At 44.1% G+C, this 15,749-nt stretch overlaps 1 protein-coding gene across 1 annotated transcript in view; it reads right to left on the reverse strand.

Annotated features, from left to right (window-relative positions):
• Window positions 1-15,749, reverse strand: part of dnai1.2 (dynein, axonemal, intermediate chain 1, paralog 2) — a 365,397-nt gene that overhangs the window by 169,380 nt on the left and 180,268 nt on the right.

Here is a 15,749-nt window from a genome sequence, read left to right on the forward strand (position 1 = left end):
ACTAAAACTCTCTGTAAAATGAGTCTGAAGATAGAATTGTGGGACTACTGGAAACATCACAATTATGTAATCCAGTGAAATGTGTAGTACAGTCAGTCAGTCATTTTTCAGCCCGCTATATCCTAACACAGGCTCACGGGGGTCTGCTGGAGCCAATCCCAGCCAACACAGGGCGCAAGGCAGGAAATCCCGGGCAGGGCGCCAGCCCACTGCAGGACACACACACCAAGCACACACTAGGGACAATTTAGGATCGCCAATGCACCTAACCTGTATGTCTTTGGATTGTGGGAGGAAACCTGAGCACCCAGAGGAAACCCACGTAGACACGGGGAGTCATGCAAACACCACGCAGGGAGAACCCCAGAAGTGAACCCATGTCTCCTAAATGTGAGGCAGCAGTGCTACCACTGTGCCACCATGAATGTGTAGTACAATTCTTTTCTAAAATCCTGGGTGATGACTTCAAAGTAAACCCAGACATTATAAGTGCATGCACCCTTCCAAAATGCTTTATGGTCAGATCTGACAAACTCAAATTGCCTTAGCCGGAGCAACAGAGTGCCATGAAAGTCAGCAGTGGTTTGGAATGCTGCTCAAACCTCTGAGTGCTCTGCTGCACACAGTATAATTGGCTTTGTTAAGAAAACTATACAGATAATAGAGGTTAAAGTGGCAGTGGAAACCCACTTGAAAACACAGAGCATAGGATTTGCAACAAAGTCTGATTCGGCTGTATGGGTGAATTTCACTGTACAGTAAAACATTGTGGAACACAAAGGGGCCCTGGAAATGCACAAAGGGAACCAAGTAGCCCTAGTTCCTAGAGAGACACATTTGTTTTAGAACATCCATCCATCCATCCATTTTCCAACCCGCTGAATCCGAACACAGGGTCACTGGGGTCTGCCGGAGCCAATCCCAGCCAACACAAGGCACAAGGCAGGAACCAATCCCGGGCAGGGTGCCAACCCACCGCAGGACACACACAAACACACCAAGCACACACTAGGGCCAATTTAGAATCGCCAATCCACCTAACCTGCATGTCTTTGGACTGTGGGAGGAAACCGGAGTGCCCGGAGGAAACCCACGCAGACATGGGGAGAACATGCAAGCTCTACGCAGGGAGGACCCGGGAAGCAAACCCAGGGCCCCAGGTCTCCCAACTGCGAGGCAGCAGCGCTACCCACTGCGTCACCGTGCCACCCGTTTTAGAACATAAATTCCTAAAATAGATACAGACAGTATGAGGCTAAGCTTTTATTTTTAGTAGATCCTAAACTGTCCAAGTAGCACAGAATAACATGGGGGCAATCTACTAGACAAGGATAAGTCAACAATAATAACAAGATGACTAAAGGGGAAAGACTATCCTGGCCATATGAAAGGGGACTCCAACTTCCTCAGCCTCTTTATTTAATGGCAAGTGTCAGAGAGAGATGTAGAGTCTGAAAAAAAGAAGTAAGGTTGTGCACCCAGGGGCTAATCTGTGGTTAATGTAGGGACATAATGTTTTGAATGTCAAGAGAGGGAACATAGGTGGAGACAATACTTCCTTTGGGTCAGCATGAGGGAGGGTGTACTCATAATTATATCAAATCAAATATCATTTGTCACATATAAATTATACATGTAGTAGCAAAATGCTTAGTTGCTCAACTCCAATGATTGTGCCTTTAAGAATATAAAAGAACAATAATAATAATACATTTATAAATGTCAAAAATCATTACCGTATTTTTCGCACCATAAGACGCACTTTTTTTTCCCCAAAAGAAAGTTGGAAATGTCTGTGCATCTTATGGAGTGAATATTGCGTCACAGACCATGATGTGTATTACCTGACAAAAGTCGACATCCAGGGGTACAGGGCGACAAAACTCACTGATACGTTACAGGCATTCCCTCTGTGTTTGGAGGAATGTTAGACTCATTGACTCGGAATCTAATCCTTGTGTGTGCGTGAGTTGCGAAATGTAAACAAATGTACACAAAGACAAGATGGCATCGACATCTCACAAGGGAGCGAAGCGAGTGCAGAAAACAAATGTTTTGCGCATTTTCACTGAGTCGGACTCTGATTTTCAGAATCTGATTTTGTTGAGAGTGATCAGGAGATCGAACAAGAGAGTGAGGAACTGGCATCAGCTGATCGGGACACGATTCATGCAGCCGATGCACCTATGGCAAGGTTCGTGTGGGAGGAATACCTAGACATTGATCCGTGGGAGCCAAACTTCACAAGACAGTATGGCTTGCTGTTGGACACGACAGATTACCAGCCGCTGGACTACTTCAGGTTGTTCTTTCCTGAAGCTGCCTTTCAGCTACTGTCAGATGAGACAAACAGGTATGCAGAGCAATTTTTTGAATCGAGGGCTGTGCTTGCACCGCATTCTCGTTTTTCAAACTGGAAACCCACAACAAAACACGAGATGAAGGGCTTTGTGGCATTACAAATATAGATGAGACTAGACTTCAGGAAGCATTGGTCCAAACGTGTGTGATGATAGGTACGTGCTCCTGCAAAGTGATTGTGAGCAACTGAGCTTCATAAATTCTGACACTAGCGATGAGGAGTTCTTGGGGTTTCCATAAAACTAGAAGAGTGCTTGAACCTTAAAGTCTCTCCTTATTTGTTAATGACAGTGATGATGTTTCTTCTGCGGTGGGTTGGCACCCTGCCCAGGATTGTTTCCTGCCTTGTGCCCTGTGTTGGCTGGGATTGGCTCCAGCAGACCCCCGTGACCCTGTGTTCGGATTCAGCGGGTTGGAAAATGGATGGATGGATGGATGATGTTTCTTAATACCGCTGTTGAATTTACATGGTTGAAATATTATTCTGCTATATTTTATTAAACATACCAGCAAGCCCCCGATTCTTGAAAGAATCGCAAATCCAAGAATGGCAATCACTTTCAGTTCCCTCTGATACTTGGAGAGATGAAATATCATGGAGGGTGGGTGCATCCTGGGACAGTTCATTTAATTAAATAAACATATTTGTACTAAAGCGGTTTCTTTTTGGAGCTGTGACTCAGTTGTAGCTGCCTTCGTTTATTGTTTTCAGCCATGCAGTCGCGTGTTTGTTTTTCTATGGCTGTGTCGTCAGCGTGAAGTCATTTGCTGACGGCGGCGGATTCGCGTGCTGAAGTGGCCATGGCGGCGGTTCCGGGCATGGAGGGCTACATTACTAAACGAATGTGGTATATGCGGTGGTGTGGGCGGTCGCGCTCGGGCGGCTGTACACTCTGGCGTGCACGCTGTACCTTAGGTTTAGTGTACAGGTTGTAGCCATGGTTAAGGTTTCATTTAATTAAATAAACATATTTGTACTACAGTAATCCCTCGCTATATCGCGCTTCACCTTTCGCAGCTTCACTCTATCGCGAATTTTATATGTAAGCATATTTAAATATATATCGCGGATTTTTTGCTGGTTTGCGGATTTCTGCGGACAATGGGTCTTTTAATTTCTGGTACATGCTTCCTCAGTTGGTTTGCCCAGTTGATTTCATACAAGGGACGCTATTGGCAGATGGCTGAGAAGCTACCCAACTTACTTTTCTCTCTCTCTCTCTTGCGCTGACTTTCTCTGATCCTGACGTAGGGGGATTGAGCAGGGGGGCTGTTCGCACACCTAGACGATACGGACGCTCGTCTAAAAATGCTGAAAGATTATCTTCACGTTGCTACCTTCTGTGCAGCTGCTTCCTGAAGCGACATGCTGCACGGTGCTTCGCATACTTAAAAGCTCGAAGGGCACGTATTGATTTTTGCTTGTTTGTTTTTCTCTGTCTCTCTCTCTCTTTGTCTGCTCCTGACGAGGGGGTGTGAGCTGCCGCCTTCAACAGCTTTGTGCCGCAGTGCTTCGCATACTTAAAAGCCAAACAGCCCTATTGATTTGTTTGCTTTCCTCTCTCTTTATGACAGTCTCTCTCTCTGACGCGCACTCCTTTGAAGAGGAAGATATGTTTGCATTCTTTTAATTGTGAGACGGAACTGTCATCTCTGTCTTGTCATGGAGCACAGTTTAAACTTTTGAAAAAGAGACAAATGTTTGTTTGCAGTGTTTGAATAACGTTCCTGTCTCTCTACAACCTCCTGTGTTTCTGCGCAAATCTGTGACCCAAGCATGACAATATAAAAATAACCATATAAACATATGGTTTCTACTTCGCGGATTTTCTTATTTCGCGGGTGGCTCTGGAACGCAACCCCCGCGATGGAGGAGGGATTACTGTACAGTGGTTTCTCTGTGTGGGCACCCTCGTTCATTCTTTTTATCCATACGGGTTCGTTTACAGGTCGTAGTCATACGGGCTTGTGTTTGTATTTAGTTGAGCGCTTTCATTGTGGATTCCGTACTGTAATACTGTAATGTGATTCAAATATGCGCTGAATTGTTTCGTTCTTGTTTTCTCTGTGGTTGTGTCGTTAGCTATGGGCACGGATTTGTACAGCCTAAGCAAATGGCCGAGTCTGGTACATCTAGTCTAGCGGGTCATCGTGCGTGTGCCAATTAACCGTTATTTAAAATCTATATGGGTCTTCAAAGCGATCACACTGGTAGGCGGACGATTCGTGACATCCGGTTTACAACGTTCTCGTTTCTGTGTTTTCTGTGGCTGTGTCGATAGCTATGGGCGGGCTCGTTGCAGTGCGCATGCGTCTCAATGCGCCCTGCGCCCATCCGGTTTACAACCTTCGGTTAGTAATATGGATTAGTACACCATTCAGTTCAGAATATTTTTTTTCTTGTTTTCCTCCTCTAAACCTAGGTGCGTCTAATGGTCAGGTGCGTCTTATGGAGCAAAAAATACGGTACTAGAATGATACTGTAAGAGCCATTTGTTAGTTAGTAAGGTTATGATAAATTCCTAGAAGTTTTTTTTATTTATGTTAAAATATCTGCCTATATATTCAAGCAGTCTATGGAAGATTGTAATATAATCCTCACAAGCTAAATTGAAATGGAATATTCTAATTATTTCTTGTCCCTCTGACTAAAGATTAGTTCTGGTTTATGATCTGCCTTGCAGTTGGTAAGACACAGAGGGCCAACAGTTTTCAAAACATATCAAATATGTTCATATTGAATGTGACATATGTATAGAGCATACTGAATTTATTAAGTAAGCATATGTTCGTTTGCCATAGAGAAATAACACAACCTTAGGGCATACAAAGTAACTGACATTTAACAAGAAAAACTTAAGTTTGTAGAAGAAACATTTTTCCCTTTATGCTTTTTATCCTGTTTAATAGTTTTTTTCTCTATTTTTGTGTGAAGTGCTTTGCTTCTAAGTATCACTAAACATTTTTAAAATGAACTTTATTGGACTGTGAAACTTCTTTTGTTTTGAATTTGACTCATGCTGGATCCTACCTACTATGCCAACTCAGTAGCTGCTTGATTTTGGGAACCTGGGGAAGACGCAGATACAGATACAGCTCTGATAAATAATATACAATAATTAAATAAATCTCTCTATTATAAAAAAAATTCTTGGAAGGAGATGACACGTGATTGTCTCAGAGACACTTTCACTTCCCACAAGATGAGTCTTCGTGCCAAGCAATATAACCACGCCTGGGGCCGGAAGCACCACCAGACAAGAGCTTATGTAAAGAGATTTGGAAAAGTCCTGCATGGTTATGTCAGACACATTTCTTGTAGAGAGAAAGAAACGATATTCATTCACGGGCAGTTATATATTGCGTTGTCCCGATGTAATTCCAGACACGGAATCAAAATTCAATGCAATATTGATGAAAAGGTAAAAGCGAAAACAGATCGAATATATGGACATAGGTGATATGACAGAAGTGCGCTGTGTAAAATGCAGATCAAGTGGCACGGTGCCAGCAGCAGCAAGCCAGCAGCTGATTGTGCAAAGAGGAGATAAAAAAAATTGTATGCATTTCTCATTGTATCACCGTTTAAGAGGGGGTGTCAGAGAAGCGATTGCATCTTCTTGGGGTACATTCAGCCCCCCTCTTCACAACGCGAGCGGCAGAGATGCAAAGTGGTTGGCGCTTAGCGCAGGTGGACGGTCGAGCAAAGCAAGCAGAGGGAGAAGCTCCCTAGTTAAAAAAAAAAACTTAACTTACATAACTTGATGTAAGAGAGCTATCAATAGGACATCATGTATTTCTAGACAATTTCCCTTTTCAAGATGTGGATGGACTGTGGGAAAAAGTTTCTCTGCAGTCTCTCTGAAGTGGGCTGCAGCACAAAAAAAAGAGGCCGTTGTTGGGATGGCTGTTTACACAGATAATTTTCTTTACCCTGGTCCAGTATCACTTGGTGTAAATGTCTTGGAGGTTTGAGAGTTCACACCCACTGATACATTCAGCCGACTACACCACTCTATGTCAAGTTTTTTGGTTCCACTTGTGCTGTCTCCAAAGCAGGTAGTAATACTCCCTCTCACGATAATGTCGATGGTGGATTTATAGAAGTTATTTAGTAATTGGTAGGGCAAACTGAAATCCAAGGTGTCTAAGGTGGTAAAACATTGTTGTGCATTTTTACCAAGGTGTCAGTGTGTTTAGACCAGGTTAGGTCCACTACGATGTTAAAAAAATAAGTATCTGAAGCAGTCCATCCTGCTTGAGTCCTGTTAATATTGTCCTGTTAATATTGAGGGGGTGATAATGTACATATCAGTTATTGATTTTGTTCAAATTGAAGAGTAGACTACTGTCTTGACACCAGTTTCAGACTCTGCACTTCATTCTGGTCAGCCAGCTTATTTTTGTTTGATATCAGGCCTACCACAGCCGAGTCATTAGCAAACTTGACAATGATTTTAGTGTCACGTGCAGCCATGTAGTTATATATGTAATGGGTGAATAGCAGAGGGCTAAGAACATAGTCCTGTGCAGCCTGTGTTGAGAGTGAGGGTTGATGAAGTGTTGCTACCCACTCGAACCATCTAGGGTTTGTCTGTCAGGAAGTTAAAAATCCAGTTGCATAACAGAGAACTCAGATGCAGGCACCTGACCTTGGTGATGAGTTTAGAAGGGATTACTGTGTGAAATGCTGAACTACAGTTAATAAATATGGATGGGTGAGTACGGGTCTTTTGGCAGAGAAAAGCATACATAATTCTTGTCTAGCCTCTGAAATCACTTCATTGCTGAAGTCATTCAGGCAAGTTGGATGCGATTTCTTAGGTACAGGAAAAATGCTGCATTTTTTAAAACATATTGGTACAACAGAGTGGGTAAAGGAGAGATTAAATATTACAATGAACACTGGTACAAGCTGATCACCATGAATCTTAAAAAACACATCCTGAAATGCAATTTGGACCTGTAGTCTTTCTGGTGTTCACTTTCCTAAAAGCTCTCCTATTGGGTATCTATCTATCTATCTATCTATCTATCTATCTATCTATCTATCTATCTATCTATCTATCTATCTATCTATCTATCTATCTATCTATCTATCTATCTATCTATCTATCTATCTATCTATCTATCCTTATGTTGAATTCCAACAAAGTAAGCAATGTTTCCTCAATGATCAGTTCTCCTACCATGTTAGGTTGTGGGCGGATGTTAGTGGCATACACATTTAAGCATGCATAGCAAATTGTTAAGCTTCTCTGCCAGAGAGGTGTCGGCACACACAGTGATGGAACATGTTACTTTAAAATCTATTATTGTGCACATACCTTATGATATGTGCCTATGATTGAGCAGTTGAAATTGTCCTTTCACTTTTTCCCCCGTATCGCCACTTAGCAGCTTTCATGACTCTCCTTAGATTGTATGAGTAGGCTTTGTAAATGTTCCTATTTTCATACTCGAGCACTGAGTTGTACACAGCTATGCACATGTTTAATGCATCACGAATGGTTTTGTCCACTCAAAGTTTCTGGTTTGGGTAAGTCCTGATGATGACTTTGGATGCTGTTTCATTTGTAAGTTATCCAATGTAGCAAGTCACAGTTTCCATAAACACTCCTGGAGAATAATGGCCTCTGATTGGTCTGTCCAACACGAGACCTCACACATGACTGGAACTTCTTGGATTAATTTTTGTTCATATCTGGTCATAAGAAAGATGGTGGCTCAGTCAGATTTGTCTAATGGAGGTGCTTTGCGGTTGTCTTTACACAGGCTATAGCAATGATCCAGCATCCTGTTCCCTCTGAGAGAACATAGCTTGTTAATATCACCAGCCACAATGAGGGCAGTGTCTATGTTGTCATTCTGATGGCGACAGAGTGCCTCATACAGTTCCATCTAAGCAGTGTCAGTGAAAACTTCTGGTGGCATATACACAGCTAAAGATATACACAGATAAAATACTCTGCATGACTACAAACCAGAGCGCACATTAAGATCTCAAGATGCCGGTCTGCTTATGATTCCGAGGATTAATAAAATAACAATGGGAGGTCCAGCTTTTAGTTACAGGGCCCCTAAACTGTGGAATGGTCTGCCTGCTACTATAAGAGATGCCCCTTCGGTCTCAGCTTTTAAATTCCGGCTAAAGACTCACTACTTCAGTTTAGCATATCCTAACTAGAGCTGCTGATTAACTGTACATACTGCATCTCTGTTGTTAGTCATTAGCACTAAAACATTAGTAACATGATAGTTATAATTGGATACTAACCCTCACCTATTCTGTTTCTCTTCTCGGTACTCAAATGTGGCACTTGGTGCAATGGCCCACCTGCCAAGTTGTTTTGCCTGCCTAAGGTAAAGTCATCCCTGATGGAGGATCACAGAAATCGTTGGGAAAGAGGGGTCCTTTCATCGGATTGGCTGGCCCAGCACTGTTTCGCCGTGGAATGGCCAAATAGTGGAAGAAGCTTGATGGATGAGGTCTCCAGGACTCTAAACATATCCAAATCTTATTATGTGATATCATCTACTGTTAAATTCTGCTCCGCACTTCTAAAATTTTTATTTTTATACTGTATTGAGGATTTGTTCTGTTCTGTGTATTGTATTGTATTGTATTGACCCCCTTTTGACACCCACTGCATGCCCAACCTACCGGGAAAGGGGTCTCTCTTTGAACTGCCTTTCCCAAGGTTTCTTCTATTTCTCCCTACAAGGGTTTTTTTGGGAGTTTTTCCTTGTCTTCTTAGAGAGTCAAGGCTGGGGGGCTCTCAAGAGGCAGGGCCTTTTAAAGCCGATTGCGGTACTTCTTGTGTAAATTTGGGCTATACAAAAATAAATTGTATTGTATTGTATTTAATTGTCACAAGCTCCAGATCAGGCAAGCAGTGGTGTGATAAAGCAATTATGTTCCTGCTGTCAAACCAGTTGTTGTTAACCATGAGACATACACCTCCACCTTTTCATTTGACAGACTCAGTTGTGTACATACAGTAAGAGAAACAGAAAGAGATTCAGCAGGCCAAATCACATGATCCGGTACTGTTGGGAGTCAACAATGTCTCCATAAGACAAAAGACGTTACAGTCCTGAATGTCTCAACTGGAATTGTATCCTTGCTCTGATATTGTCTAGCTTATACTCCAGTGACTGGACATTGGCATATAGGACACTGATTGCTGGTGTGCTTGGGCCCTCAGCCTGTTGCGCACTGCTACATGTTTCTGTCTGCTTTTTTTTTTTTCTTTCAGATGCATCTGCTGTTGCTGCTGTTTTCCGGAAGGATCTCACTCTGCCAAACCTAGTAGTCAAAAATAGAGTCAGAAAACTGGTACATGACCTGCGACCCTATATTTATGTGTGTCTGGCGATCATAACTCATGAAACCCAAAGTAGCACATGTAAAAAAAGAAATAAAATAATAACACATAACACAAAGTAAAAAAGCAGTCTTATCAGAGCAGGCAGAACAGTATCAATACTCAGCGGTGCAATCTTGAATTATAAATATTGTTGCATAGAAAATATTTCCGAGTGAGTTGGAGTCGGGAGTGGATGAGAATTAAATTCACTTGGAGAGGAGGATGAAGAAAAAGAAAGGAATAAAGAGTTGCTGTTTGCATGCTAAAGAAATTATTAGGAGTATTTTAACCTGTGGATCTTAAAGGTAATGTGCCCTGTGTCTTGGGTAGCTGTTTCTAGGATTTGTAGGCTTGAGATGCCAACATCCCTCGTCTTCCACCTGCAGTTTATCTATCTCTGAGGTAATACTGGCTGGCGAGTTTGGATGAAGATCTAGACAGCATCTGCAGAGTATATTAATTAATTTAAAAATATGTACTACTAGATGATATTGGGAAACAATGGGAAAGGAAACGGATCATGCTATTAAAATTTCACAAAAAGAACGGAATTAAGCTATTTACAAAATGTATTGTAGTTTATTTCATGCAAAATACTCCATAATTCAAATAAAAATTGTTCATTGTTCACATAGACCTTGTCTAAAATATCAAGATTCTACCATTCAGTGATGTCTTCAAGTGCCTGCATCACTAAGTCACATGATGTTGGAATGTTCCAGACATGAACCATTTGGTCAAACCTTTTTGTACTATATATCTCTCAGGCAGCATTGAATCTAAAGTCACCTGTAATGCTTTATCAGCAGTATGTGGAGTAAAGCCAGATGGGATAACATTGTGCTACGAGAAATCTACTGCAATATCCTTTGCAACACTACTTTCAAAAGGACTTATTTTGCTCACCCTTTTTGTATTGAGGCCTTGCCATGGCAGAAGGGCTTAGCGGGTCTAGTTATCCTCGGAGTTATGTTGTCGGAAGCTACATGCTCCTTTTAGGGTTTCCCAAGGCAAACAGGTCTGAGGTGAAAATCCAGACTAACTCGATCCTGAGACCCCATATGGATTTAAATCAAGGATCGACGTTTCCCTTGCCCGGGAAAGGGTACCCGGGGGCTCCACCCTGGAGCCAGACCCGGGGGAGGGGCTCGCTGGCAAGTGCCTGGTGGCTGGACCTTTGACCACGGGATCCAGCCGGGCTCAGCCCGAAGGAGCAACGTGGTTCCGCTCTCTTGTGGGCCCACCACCTGCAAGAGAGGCCAAAGGGGTTGAGTGCAATGTGATATGGGTGGTGGCTGAAGGCGGGAGCCCTGGCATTCCGACCCTCGGTTATCGAAACTGGCTCTTGGGACATGGAAAGTTACCTCTCTGGCGGGGAAGGAGCCTGAACTGGTGCAAGAGGTTGAGAGGTACCGGCTAGATATAGTCGGGCTCACCTCTACGCACAGTCTGGGCTCTGGAACCATTCCTTTTGAGAGAGGCTGGACTTTGTTCCACTCTGGAGTTGCTGTGGGTGAAAGGCATCAGGCAGGAGTGGGTTTGCTTTTGGCCCCCCGGTTTGAGGCCTGCACGTTGGGGTTCTCCCCGTTGAACAAGAGGGTTGCTTACATGCGCCTTCGAGTTGGGGGAAGGACTCTGACTGCTGTTTGCGCTTATGCACCAAACGGCAGTTCAGAGTACCCAGCCTTCTTGGAGTCCCAGGAGGAAGCGCTGAAAAGCGCAGCTCCTGAGGACTCTATCGTGCTGCTGGAAGACTTAAAACTCTCACGTCAGCAACAACAGTGAAACCTGGAGAGGTGTGATTGGGAAAAATGGTCTCCCTGATCTAAACTCGAGCGGTGTTCAGTTGTTGGACTTCTGTGCTGGCCATGGATTGTCCATAACGAACACCATGTTCGAGCACAAGGGTGTCCATAAGTGCACTTGGCACCAGGATGCCCGAGGTCGCAGCTCGATGATCGACTTTGTAATCATGTCGATCTGCGACCTTATGTTTTGGACACTTGGGTGAAGCGAGGGGCTGAGCTGTCAACTGATCACCACCTGTTGGTAAGTTGGATCAAATGGCAGGAGTGGCTGCCGGACACACCAGGCAGCCCCAAACGTATAGTGAGGGTCTGCTGGGAATGTCTGGCAGAGGAACCGGTCAGAAAGATCTTTAACTGCCACCTCTGGCAGAACTTCAATCTCATTCCAAGGGAGGTGAGGAACATTGAGACTGAATGGGCCATGTTCTAAGCCTCCATTGTTGAAGCAGCAGAACGGAGCTGTGGCTGCAAGGTTGTCGGTGCCTCTTGCGGTGGCAATCCACAAACCCGGTGGTGGACACCTAAGGTTCGAGAGGCTGTCAAGTTTGAAGAAAGAGTCCTATCAGGTCTGGTTGACCAGTGGGACTCCAGAGGCAGCTGAGGGGTACCGGCAGGCCAAGCGTGTGGCGGCATTGGCTGTTGCAGAGGCAAAAACACGGGTATGGGAGGAGTTTGGGGAAGCCATGGAAAATTACTTTCGGTCAGCACTGAGAAGGTTCTGGAAAACCGTCAAGCGCCTCAGGAGGGGAAAGCAGTGCTCCACCAACACTGTGTACAGTGGAGATGGGGCCCTGCTGACTTCAACTGCATACGTCATTGACCAGTGGAAGGAATACTTTGAGGATCTTCTCAATCCCACCAGAATGTCTTCCTTAAAGGAAGCAGAGCTGGAGGACTCCGGGGGTGGGGGGGGGGGGGTATCGTCCATATCAGGGGCCGAGGTCACCAAGGTAGTTAAAAAGCTCCAAGGTGGCGGGGCCCCTGGGGTGGACGAGGTCCACCCTGGGTTCCTCAAGGCTCTTGATGTTGTGGGGCTGTCCTGGTTGATACATCTCTGCAGCATCGCATTGACATCGGGGGCAGTGCCTCTGGATTGGCAAACCGGGGTGGTGGTCCCCCTTTTTAAGAAGGGTGACCGGAGGATGTGCTCCAACTATAGGGGGATCACACTCCTCAGCCTCCCCGGTAAGGTCTATTCAGGGGTGCTGGAGAACAGAGTTTGGTCGACAGTCGAATCTCGGATTCATGAGGAACAATGCAGATTCCGTCCCAGCCGTGGAACACTGGACCAGCTCTACACCCTGGCCAGGATCCTGGAGGGGGCATGGGAGTTTGCCCAACCAATCCACATGTGCTTTGTGGATTTGGAGAAGGCATTCGACCATGTCCCTCGAAGCATCCAGCGTTGGGTGCTCCAAGAGTACGGGGTACAAGGCTTGTTGTTACAAGCCATTCAGTCCCTGTACAGGAGGAGCAGGAGCTTGGTCAGAATTGCTGGTAATAAGTCGAACTCGTTTCCTGTTGAGGTTGAACTCCGCCAGGGCTGCCCTTTGTCACCGATTCTGTTCATAAGTTTTATGCACATAATTTCTAGGCGCAGTCAGGGAGCGGAGGGGGTCTGGTTCTGTGACCTCAGAATCTTGTCTCTGCTATTTGCGGATGACGTAGTTCTGTTGGCTTCATCGGACAGTGACCTCCAGCTCTCACTGGAGCGGTTCGCAGCCGAGTATCAAGTGGCGTGGATGAGAGTCAGCACTTCTAATTCTGAGGCCATGGTTCTCTGCCGGAAAAGGGTGGAATGCTCTCTCTGGGTTGGGAACACATTACTGCCTCAAGTGGAGGAGTTCAAGTATTTCGGGGTCTTGTTCATGAGTGAAGGAAGAATGGAGCTGGAGGTTGACAGACGGATCAGTGCAGCATCTGCGGGCTCTGCAATGGTCCATTGTGGTGAAGAGAGACCTGAGCCAAAAGGCGAGGCTGTCGATTTACCAATCGATCTACGTTGCTACCCTCACCTATGGCCAACAGCTTTGGGTAGTGACCGAAAGAGCATGATCGAAGATACAAGCAACCAAAATGAGTTTTCTCCGCAGGGTGGCTGGACTTTCCCTTCAAGATAGGGTGAGGAGTTCAGTTATCCGGGAGAGAACTGGAGTAGAGTCGCTGCTCCTCCGCATTGAGAGGAGTCAGTTGAGGTGGTTCGGGCATCTGGTCAGGATGCCCCCTGGACGCCTCCCTAGGGGAGTGTTCCGGGCATGTCCCACTGGGAGAAGGCCATGGGGCAGACCCAGGACACACTGGAGGGATTATATCTCCCGGCTGGCCTGGGAATGCCTCAGGGTCCCCCCAGAGGAGCTGGAGGAGAGGGATAAGCGGTGGACAATGGATGGATGAATTATTTTGCTCAAGTAGAAAACTTTTAATCCACCCTCTAACTCAGTGGGAAGGTGATATTCTGTATCAGTGGTTCTCAATTGATGCACTGCTACTAGAAATTGAAATGTTTCATAGGACCACCATTTCGCAGGCTTAAATTGTTACCTACTGAATTCTTATTTGGCACACGTAAACATTTCAGACAGTTTTTTGGTGTGGGTATATTTTTTTTCTGTACACTGTATATACAAGCTTTTTTAATTAATTATTTTCTAATTTAAAAACATTAGTGTGGTTTGAAATGGAATAAAAATGAGAAAGCCTAAACTTTCCATATATTTAATTTACAAAATGTCTACAGTTACATGGGAATTCAGATTAAAAGAAGGAGAAAAATAACTCGCAAGTTATATACAAATGAAGGTTAAAAAAGAAAGGAAAATAACTCAAAAACGTATTCAAGTCCATTTAAGGCTAAGCCTGTTGCACAGCATAGAGTGTGTTAATGTTGGGATAAAAGCGTTGCCCTCTTCAAAAAAAAAATCAACCTTGAAATGTGTTTCCCAGAGAGTAGCAATCCTATATTGGATATGCTTCAGGAAATGGGGAGCAAGAGAAAGCATTACCTTGGACCCAATATGACCAGTAGGAAACTTCATATTGGCCTAGGTTGTGGTGGTGGGTACAGAAGAGGAGAACGGGACTTGGTGGGAGATTCAGGAGTAAAGTCTCACAGAAGGAATGCTGTGAAACAGACAAACAGAGCTGAAGGTCAGCTAAGGATAGAAATATAGGATTAACCGCTGTGTAACCAATGGTCCCTTCAAGGCTGTATTTTACCCTAATTTTTTTGTATTATCTGGTACCTGCATAATTTCCACTGAGAACCACAGTTCTATATTATATCAAACCGGAAAAAAATCAAGTGCTGTATCTGTTCAGGATTTTTCAGAATTTAGCAAGAACTCATTAATACAATTTTAAAGTATGTATAGTATATCAGGCCTGTGCAGAACTTTTCTATTTTATTTGCTGTTTCATTCTCTTTGTAAAACCATTTCATTTATTTTTTTAATGTATTTTATTTTCTAAAACCAGAAAATTACAATGGCATGCTATTCTATCAAACATCCATCCATCCATCCATTTTCCAACCCGCTGAATCAGAACACAGGGTCACGGGGGTCTGCTGGAGCCAAGCCCAGCCAACACAGGGCACAAGGCAGGAACCAATCCCGGGCAGGGTGCCACCCACCGCAGGACACACACAAACACACCCACACACCAAGCACACACTAGGGCCAATTTAGAATCGCCAATCCACCTAACCTGCATGTCTTTGGACTGTGGGAGGAAACCGGAGCGTCCGGAGGAAACCCACGCAGACACGGGGAGAACATGCAAACTCCAATAGTTAAACACAGGCCCAGCATACTTACTCAAAAAATTTGGGCGTGAGCATCAGTAGGCTCCAAACCATTTTATGACATTTCAGTAATTATTTACCACTCTGATGATGATCTTTCTAATCATAAAATAGGTAATTACGATAGCAACTAATGAGAAGAATTCATAATTAATTGCAGTATTATGGTATTTGAGGGTTCCTCTAGAGCAGGGGTCTCCAACCTTTTTTCCCCCTACGTTTATTCTCATAGCTTATTTCAACCCAAACAAATTGAATAAACTTGTTTTGCTTGAACATTTACAAAATGTTGTTGTCCACAACTCACATTTTGCATTAAAACATCACAAAAAATATTTAGTTCACCTGCAAGTGCATTTTGTATGTCTGTATGCATTTTCTAGTGTATCTCACACTATTGAATTAAAA

The sequence above is a fragment of the Erpetoichthys calabaricus genome, chromosome 7 (genome assembly GCF_900747795.2).
Source record: "Erpetoichthys calabaricus chromosome 7, fErpCal1.3, whole genome shotgun sequence".
NCBI classification, from domain to species: domain Eukaryota; kingdom Metazoa; phylum Chordata; class Cladistia; order Polypteriformes; family Polypteridae; genus Erpetoichthys; species Erpetoichthys calabaricus.